This window comes from Balaenoptera musculus, chromosome 3 (genome assembly GCF_009873245.2).
Source record: "Balaenoptera musculus isolate JJ_BM4_2016_0621 chromosome 3, mBalMus1.pri.v3, whole genome shotgun sequence".
NCBI classification, from domain to species: domain Eukaryota; kingdom Metazoa; phylum Chordata; class Mammalia; order Artiodactyla; family Balaenopteridae; genus Balaenoptera; species Balaenoptera musculus.
Genome location: NC_045787.1, coordinates 150,561,102 through 150,571,183, shown reverse-complemented (window position 1 = coordinate 150,571,183; position 10,082 = coordinate 150,561,102). Strand labels below are relative to the sequence as shown.

The following is a 10,082-nucleotide window of genomic DNA, read 5'->3' as shown; positions in this document are numbered from 1 at the left end:
GTAGTCTTAGGGCCACTATCGAAGGGAAAAATGATACTGAAACAACAAACAGTGAAGATGGTTGGAATGAGCCACGAGGGACTGGGGAAAAACAAAGGGAGGGTCATGGGACGCATCCTAGCGGCATGGAAATCTGTCAATTATTATTTAGAAATGGGATGAATAAGGCAGACCTTTATGGGGTCAAAACAAAGGTCATAATCCAGCACTCTTGGAAGTTTTGTGGACTGATGAGAGCCCTGATATATATATATATATATATTCATTTATTTATTTAAATATGGAATGCTTCACGAATTTGCATGTCATCCTTGTGCAGGGGCCATGTTAATCTTCTCTGTATCGTTCCAATTTTAGTATATGTGCTGCTGAAGCAAGCACGAGCCCCAATAATGAAGGGCCGTAAATAAGTCTGCTTTATTTACCCTTGTATGGAGGAATTTTAAAAGCTGGAAGGCAAAGATGGCTAGAGACCTCCAATTACCTGGGGCAATGGCCCGGCAATATAATCAAGATAAGGACTGTCCCCTGCTGGAGGCCCAAAGCCATATGAACTTGAATGAGTAAAATGGTCAGAGGATGCTGAAGAGGCTTTTCTGGGACTCCTTGTTATGGGACCCCCCCATGCACTGTATTCCAAAATCTGTATGTGAAGTCCTAACAGTGCTATAGCTAGATTGGGAGGATATAGGAATGCAGTGGTTGATGGGATAAAGGTGAAAGTTTGGATGAAAATTGAAGGTGTGAACAGACTATGTGAAGTGGTTGCGTCTTCTTTACCTGAATGTATTATGGGGATGGATATTGTGTCTGACTGGGGAACGCTTCCGCTACCAGCGTTGTAAATCAGAAGGCGTGGAAATCTACCCTTCCTCCAGTATTGATTGGACACGCTAAGTGGGAACCAGTGAGATTGCCTGAGCCCAACAGGTTTGTTAATTTGCTGTACCAAAGCCCGGTGTGGAGTGCAGACTGTAGTTTACAGCAAAAGCCTGTGAGTGCCACCTAGTGGCAACTTCTGGGAATTGGGACCAGAATCTTTGCATTTGAGAGAAAATCAGTACTAACTAGCTTGCTTTTGGACTCTGAGATTTCCCCTATGACTGAGGGACATAAAATAACCTTGAAACCTGAAATACCCACAATTCCTTGGGTGATGTTGGAGAAATGCTCTAATGGGGAGGGCAACGCCCAGGAGTGTCCCATCATACAATAGAAATGGTACAGGAACGTGCTACCAGAGAAGGCAAGGGGGTACTCACTCTTTTCCTCCAGTGCTGACTCTGGAACCACCTGAAGGGCTGCTGGATCCTATGGCCACAGGATACTTGGGCAGTGCCTTATGAACAGCCCTCCCCTGACCACCAAAGAGCTGCTTGGTTTGTGGATGGCAGTTCCACGGTGAGTGGACAGCTTCCTGTTTGGAAGGCCACCACTTTGATAGAAGAAAATCAAAGCAAATCAACTCAGGGAGCCAGATTGCTTTTTTCCTAGCAGTGATGGAAGAATTGGACAGTAGTAAAAAGCCCCTATATTTGGGTTTTTACCGACTCACAGACAGGGGCCAATGGCCTGGCCGTATGGTCAGGCAGAGGACAATGGAAAACTGGCCTATTAACAGGATGACCATATGGGGCACAGCCCTGTGGAAACCACTATGGGAATTTGAGGGGTACATTAAAATAGGACATGTGATGCCCAACAGAAGAACCCCTTCCAGGTTTGGAAGATGATTTGAATTAACAAGTAGGTTTCCTGGGGTGCTCACTTGAGGTGGCCACCTGGGTCCATGAAGTGGGTGGACAGGGATGTCATCCTCAGAATAAGTTTGATGGAGAAATGAACAGACAATTCAAACTGTTTTTTAAATTGAAGTATAGTTGATTTACAATGTTGTGTTAGTTTCAGGTGCACAGAAAAGTGATTCAGTTATATATATATATATATATATATATATATATATATATATATATATATATATATAAAACTAAAATAATCTGAAAAGGACTGAATATATATATATTCCTTTTCAGATTATTTTCCATTAGAGGTTATTATAAGATACTGAATACAATTCCCTGTGCTATACAGTAGGACCTTGTTGTTTACCTATTTTATGTAAAGTAGTGTGTATCCGTTAATCCCAAACTCTTAATTTATCCCTCCCCACCCCCTTTCTTCTTTGGTAACCATAAACTTGTCTTCTATGTCTGTGAGTCTGTTTCTGTTTCATAAATACGTTCATTTGTATCACTGTTTTAGATTCCACATGTAAGTGATATCATACGGTATTTGTCTTTCTCTGGCTTACTTCACTTAGTATGATAATCTCTAGGTCTATCCATGTTGCTGCAAATGGCAATATTTCATTCTTTTTTATGGCTGAGTAATATTCCACTGTATATATGTACCACATCTTCTTTATCCATTCATCTGTCAATGGGCAGTTAGGTTGCTTCCATGTCTTGGCTATTGTACATAATGCTACTATGAACATTGGGGTGTGTGTATCTTTTCGAATTAGAGTTTTCTCCGGGTGTATGCCCAGGAGTGGGATTGCTGGATCATATGATAACTCTATTTTTAGTTTTTAAGGAACCTCCATACTGTTCTCCATAGTGGCAGTCCCATTTACATTCCCACTAATAGTGTAGGAGGGTTCCCTTTTTTCCACACCCTCTCCAGCATTTATTATTTGTAGACTTTCTGAGATGGACATTCTGACTGGTGTGAGGTGATACCTCACTGTGGTTTTGATTTTCATTTCTCTAATTAGCAATGTGAAACTTTTCTGTGTGTGTGTGTAAAACACGAAGAAATAAAGGCATGAAGAGCTGGTTTATACACCATTATGAGTGTGCACTCACACTCAACATGGGGGGGCCAAGGGATAGTCCCCACCAGATAGATCCTCTGCTTCTGGGGGAGTGGTACTTGGGGAAGAGGAGGTGGGAAGGATGCTGGTATAACTATACTTTTTTTCTTTTTTCCTCACATCACCTCAACCTCTTTTGTCCTACCTGATGCAGTGGTCCCGGGGCAAGGGCTGCAACTGCAGGTGCTGGAAGCAGATATGATCCCTAAGAAACTGTCACTATACCTTTAAACCTTTATATCAGATTCCTAAGGATCTGATGGTGTGTGTTGTGCCTTCACCCCAGCTGACAAAATTGGCGCTGACAGTGAATGCAGCTATATTGCTTAGTAATTGGGACTGCCCACCAGTTCTGTACCCTTTTAACCCTACCCCACAGGAGTGAGAGTGGCCTGTGGGAGGGCAAGTGCTAGACTAGACTTGTCTTTTTTTTTAATTAATTAATTTATTTATTTTTGGCTGCATTGGGTCTTTGCTGCTGTGTGCGGGCTTTCTCCAGTTGCAGCGAGCGGGGGCCACTCTTCGTTGCGGTGCGCGGGCTTCTCGTTGCAATGGCTTCCCTTGCTGCAGAGCACAGGCTCCAGGTGCGCGGGCCCCAGTAGTTGCAGCGCGCAGGCTCAGTAATTGTGGCATGCGGGCTCAGCAGTTGTAGCTCACGGGCTCCAGAGCGCAGGCTTAGTAGTTGTGGCACACAGGCTTAGTTGCTCCACAGCATGTGGGGTCCTCACGGACCAGGGCTCGAACCCTTGTCCCCTGCATTGGCAGGCGGACTCCCAACCACTGTGCCACCAGGGAAGTCCCATAGACTTGTATTGCTGCTGGCAATCTGGACCAGCACAGTGGCCACCCCTAACGCCCCCTCCCAAAGTGGGAAAGTTAGGGTATGAATGGAGAGGAGGAGGAGGAATGGTAGCTGAGCATAAAGTTTAATGGTTTTTGCAATGAGAGAAATCCAATATTACATTGGTGCCTCGGGAGAGGCTCAGAGTGAGACGTTATTGTCTCTTAGCTCAATTACACCAGATGCTTGAAAGGATGATGACATGTTGCTGAGACCACTCCTGCTTTTGGAGCCTAAAAGAATTGAGTGGAAGTCTGCAAACCTGAATGACATCCATCACTCTGGGAGACATTTCCACCACTGGAATAATTGTTAACGGCCAGGTGGGACTCTGGTCATGTGCCAGAGCTTTTCAGGTCACGTCTGCTGCCACAATGAGGATAGGGTATAACACTGGCCTTGTTATAATACTGATACTCATAGTCAAATGTATTGGGAAATTGAGTTAAAACCCCCTAAGGAAGTAAAACAGGTGGAAAATGACTGTCCTGAGGAAGAACTGTATTTACCTAATCATCAGCTAATTGCTATGCTAAATAGTTCTGCACAAGTTTATCATAAAATACAAAGGGGAAAATGAATAATTGAATTAGTACAAAAACATGAAAATGTATGTACTGGCTTCATAGGACAGATAGTTGTTTCTTTAAGTCTATCCCTATCCCAACACTGGCCCCCCAAGTCTTAGGCAATAGGATCATTTTGCTGTAAGAGTCTTGGCCAAAAGCAAGGGGTGGCCTGTGTCCTAAAGAATTTAACTTTGCCCCAGAAGAGGTCTGGATTTTGCCCTCAGGTTCTGGGTGATATCTTTGTTTCCCCTAAATTATGCCTTATTCTCTGGGGGCCTTGGGCTAGCCAGAGAATAAGGTATAATTTAGGGTGGGTGCTGACGACACCTTAGGGTGGGGACAGTTCACACCAGAAAGACCACACACGTGATTTAGGGTTACATAGTATCAGTTGATCTGGAGACTGAGATTAACCAATCAACCAATCGTGCCTAAGTAATGGAGCCCCTAAAACTGAATACTGAGGCTCAGAAGAGCCTCCCTAGTTCACAGTAGTCTGTGTATATTGTCACATGTTGATACTGGGAAAGTAATATGTCCTGACTACACAGAAAGAAGGAGCAGAAGTCCCACATTTCTTTTTTTTAAATTTTTAATTTAATTTAATTTTTATTTATTTATTTTTGGTTGCATTGGGTCTTCGTTGCTGCACACGGGCTCTCTCTAGTTATGGCCGGCGGGGGCTACTCTTCATTGTGGTGCACAGGTTTCTCATTGCGGTGGCTTCTCTTGTGGAGCACGGGCTCTAGGCACGCGGGCTTCAGTAGTTGTGGCACGTGGGCTCAGTAGTTGTGGCTTGCGGGCTCTAGAGCGCAGGTTCAGTCGTTGTGGAGCACGGGCTTAGTTGCTCCACGGCATGTGGATCTTCCTGGACCAGGGCTCGAACCCGTGTCCCCTGCATTGGCAGGCGGATTCTTAACCACTGCACCACTAGGGAAGTCCCAAGTCCCACATTTCATACTTCCCCAGACTCATGAGCTTCTTCCCTTGGCTAATCTTAATCTGTATCCCTTCCCTGTAAGAAACTGTATAATACAGTGTATATAGTGAGTATAATAGCTTTGAGTGGGTTCTGTGAGTCCCAGCAAACTGCCATCCCCAACAGTGGTTTTGAGAAACCCCTGAACTTGCAGTTAGGGTCAGAAGTGATGGTGGTCTCGTGTGGAGTGTGTTCCTTCTAACTGTACAGTTTGCTAAACTTCTCACAAAGCTCAGCTCAAGAGGAATCTGAATGATGGGTCTCTCCCTCTGACTGCCAGATAGGTAAGGACTTGCACTCTTAAGAAAATAACCAAAACAAAGCAAAACAATATATACCTCAATATGGTTATACTCCATTATATTTTCCCTCACTTTTATATTCTAGAATCAGTAAAAAAATTATAAGACATGAGAAGAAGCAAGAAAATGTACTTTAATTTTAAATAGAGAACAGAGTCAATAGAAGAAGTCCCCTCCACATAAAAAAAACGCCAAGTTATTGGAATTAGCAGACAAGGACATACAACAACTATTATAAATGTATAAAATACTTAATGGGAAAATAACAAAAATTGGGATAGAGAAGGGGGAATAATGAGTTGAATAGTGTCCCTCAAAAATTCATGTTCAGGGCTTCCCTGGTGGCGCAGTGGTTGAGAATCTGCCTGCCAATGCAGGGGACACGGGTTCGAGCCCTGGTCTGGGAAGATGCCACATGCCACGGAGCAACTGGGCCCGTGAGCCACAATTACTGAGCCTGTGCGTCTGGAGCCTGTGCTCCGCAACAAGAGAGGCCGCGATGGTGAGAGGCCCGCGCACCGCGATGAAGAGTGGTCCCCACTTGCCGCAACTAGAGAAAGCCCTCGCACAGAAACGAAGACCCAACACAGTCATAAATAAATAAATAAATAAACAAAAGAACGTGAATTTCTTTAAAAAAAAAAAAAAATTCATGTTCACCCAGAGCCTTTGAATGTGACCTAATTTGGAAATAGGGTCCTTACAGATATGGTTATAAAATAAGGTCAGCTTGGGCCCTAATCCAGTGACTGGTGTCCTTATAAGAAGAGGGAAGTTTGGGACTTCCCTGGTGGTCCAGTGGGTAAGAGTTCACGCTCCCAATGCAGGGGGCCTGAGTTTGATCCCTGATCGGGGAACTAGATCCTGCATGCATGCCGCAACTAAGGGTTTGCATGCCGCAACTAAGAAGTCAACATTGCTGCAACTAAGAAACCCGCATGCCGCAACTAAAGATCCCATGTGCCACAACTAAGACCCAGCGCAGCCTAAATAAATAAATAAATAAATAAATATTTAAAAAAAAAAGAAGAGGGAAGTTTGAACACAGAGAGACACAGGGGAGAATGCCTTGTGAAGATGGAGGCAGAGACTGAAGTGATGCATCTGCAAGCCAAGGAAAACCAAGGATTGCTGGCAGCCCCAGAGGTGAGGAGAGAGGCCTGAGACAGATGCTCCCTCAGGAGGGAACCAACCCTGCTGACACCTGGAGTTTGGACTTCTCCAGAACTGTGAGAGAACAAATTGCTGTTTTTGTAAGCCACTCAGTTATAATACTTTGTTATGGAAGCCCTAGGAAATTAACACGTGGAATAATGAGATATTCTGAGATATGGATAGAAAACTTTCAAAAAATGACTAAGTGGAAATTCTAGATCTGAAAAATACGATAGCTGAAATAAAAACTACAGTGGATGGGCTAAATACCAAATTGGATGTTATAGAAGAAAGAATAAGCAAACTTGAAGACAAGTAAATAGAACTTATCCACATTGAAGCAGAGAGTAAAAAAAACACATAAAAACATTAACAGCATCAATTACCCTTGATATACTATGAAACTGGGAAACATACATGAAATTGGGGTCAAAGAGATGAGAGACAGAATAGGGGAGGAAAAAATATTTGAAGAAATAAAGATTGAAAAACTTTCCAGAAGCTCAAAACACACCAAGCAAGACAAACACAAAGAAAACCACATGCAGGTGTATCATATCCAACAGCTGAAAATCAAAGATAAAGAGAAAATATTAAAACAAAATAGATCTTTACAGACTCGCTGGTCCCTGACAGCCCATGACCCACAAGAGGCCCTAGTATGCAGATGAGGATGTGACAGTGAGTTTGGAGTGGCATTGAACTCTGGAGGTAATAGAAGCACCAAGCAGAAACTCTTAGAGAAGCTGAAAGAAGCTAAAGCATTTAAGAACATATTAAATGGTTATCACTTCTTATCTTGGGATGTTCTCAAATATCATAGTATGAGAGAATCATGGTGGCAATGTGGATATAAGACCAAAGAAAGATGTCAGCAACAGGCCATGGTGCACCTCTGCAGTCTGCTGTCCATCTCCACAGCCACCTCCTACCTCCACAGGTCCCACCCAAGGATTCTCAGAGCTGCAGGAATGATGTTTTTTTCCAACTTCTTTCCTCATGGTGACTCCCCACGTACCTTCTTGAGGACTGTGGTAAACTATTTCTCTGTAGTAAAAATATCCGTGATACTCTTCTCTACTGCCTCTCTCACATATAAGATGGCAGTATTAAAATTGCTTATATTGAATGTACTGTCATATTTCCAAAATTATTTACATGGTAAAATAAAAATATACTCTTTGAATCTGCAAAAAAAAAAAAAGAAATAGAGGAAAAAGACACATTACATATGTGGTGGGAGAGTGATAAGAACTCCAGCTGACTTGGAAAAGAAATACTAGTCAGAAGGCAAATGAGTGACATAACTAAAGTGCTGAAAGGCAGTCAACCTAGAATCTTATATGTAGTGTAAATATGCTTCCAAAATGAAGATGAAATAATACATTTTCAATGCTTTTCAACAAAAGCTGGTAGAATGTGTTGTTAAAAGTCCCACACTATAAGAAACGCCAAAGGCAGTTCCTTTGGTTGAAGGAAAACAGTACCAGGTTAAACTCAGCTCTACAGGACAGAATGAAGAATGCTGGAAATGGTAAAGTGTGATGAAATATAAAAGATTGCTTATTCTTACTTTTTAAAAAGTCAATTGACTGTTTAAAGCAGGATTATAGCAATGTTTTAGGAATTTTAATACATATAGAAATAAAATATATAACAACAGTAGTAAAAATGATGGTAGAGAGTAGAAGGGAGCATAATGGTTATGTTTCTTACATTATGTTTAAAATTGTATAATAATTAAAGGTAGACTGTGATAATTTAAAGACATATATTATTATAGTTCTTTTTTTTTTAATTAATTAATTTTGGCTGTGCCATGTCTTAGTTGCAGCACTCGGGATCTTTGCTGTGGCGTGCAGGATCTTGAGTTGTGGCATGCATGTGGGATCTAGTTTCCTGACCAGGGATCGAACCTGGGTCGCCTGCATTGGGAGCACGGACTCTTACCCACTGGACCACCAGGGAAGTCCCAAGATATATATTATTACAGTTCTTAAAGTGAACACTTGAAAGACCACTTGAAAGAGGTAATGATAAGAAGTCAATCGTAGGTATACAATGGAAGTCTGATAAAGACTCAAATAATCCAAAAGCAGTCAGAAAGGGAGGGAAAAGGGGAAAAGGACAGATGGGACAAATACAAAATAAAAATCAAAATGATAGACCTTAAAATCAACTATGTCAAAATAATTTTATTAAACACAATTCAAAGGCAGTGATTATCAGACCACGGGGGGGAACTCCCCAATCATATGCTATTTGCCAGATAAACATATTAAATACTGACACTGTTAGGTTAAGGGTAAAAAGATGGGGAAAAAACACACTATGAGAACACTAATCAAAAGCTGTTGTGACTATATTAATATCAAAATAGTATTAAAGAAAGGAAGATTGCCAAAGATAAAGAGGGATTTTTCAGAATACAAAAATAATTAGGTCAACAAGAAGATATAACAATCATAAATGCATATGCACCTAGAGTTTCACAACATATAAAGTAAAATGTGACAGAACTAGAGAGATAAATAGACAATTCCACAATTAAATTTGGAGATTTTTAAAACTTATCTCTCAGTACTTGATAGAACTAGTAGACAAAACAAAATCAGTAAGGATATAAACTTTTTTTCTTTTTTGCAACACAATGAACCAACTTAATTTTTTTTTAATTAAATTTAATTTTTTGGTTGTGTTGGGTCTTTGTTGCTGCATGTGGGCTTTCTCTAGTTGTGGTGAGCGGGGGCTACTCTTCATTGCTGTGCGCGGGCTTCTCATTGTGGTGGCTTCTTTTGTTGCGGAGCATGGGCTCTAGGGCGCACGGGCTTCAGTAGTTGCAGCACACGGGCTCAGTAGTTGTGGGGCACAGGCTTTAGGGCGCGCAGGCTTCAGTAGTTGTGGTGCATGGGCTTAGTTGCTCCGCGGCGTGTGGGATCTTCCCAGACCAGGAATCGGACCCGTGTCCCCTGCACTGGCAGGTGGATTCTTAACCACTGTGCCACCAGGGAAGTCCAACCAACTTAATTTGACACTTTGAGAACACTACACATAACAACCGGAGGATGCACGTTATTTTTACATGCCTATGAACCTTCATCAAGATAGATCATATACTGAACCATACAAGCCTTGATAAATTTCAAATGATCAAAATCATAAGAGTATATTCTCTAACCACCATAGAATTAAATTACAAACCAATAACAAAAAGACATCTAGAAAATTTCCAAATATTTGGACATTATGGAAAACACTTCAGATTACCCACAGGTCTCAGGTCAAAGAAAAATTCTGAAAATATCTCTATGTGAATGAAAAACAAAATAAAACAAAACTATAACACATCAAAGTTTTGGGG

General features: G+C 41.7%; 1 non-coding gene across 1 annotated transcript; it reads right to left on the bottom strand.

Moving 5' to 3' along the window:
• Positions 1 to 274: 274 nt before the first annotated feature.
• LOC118893775 lies at positions 275 to 381 on the bottom strand. The gene has a single exon (XR_005019615.1). It is a non-coding gene; the product is annotated as a U6 spliceosomal RNA (small nuclear RNA).
• Positions 382 to 10,082: the final 9,701 nt, after the last annotated feature.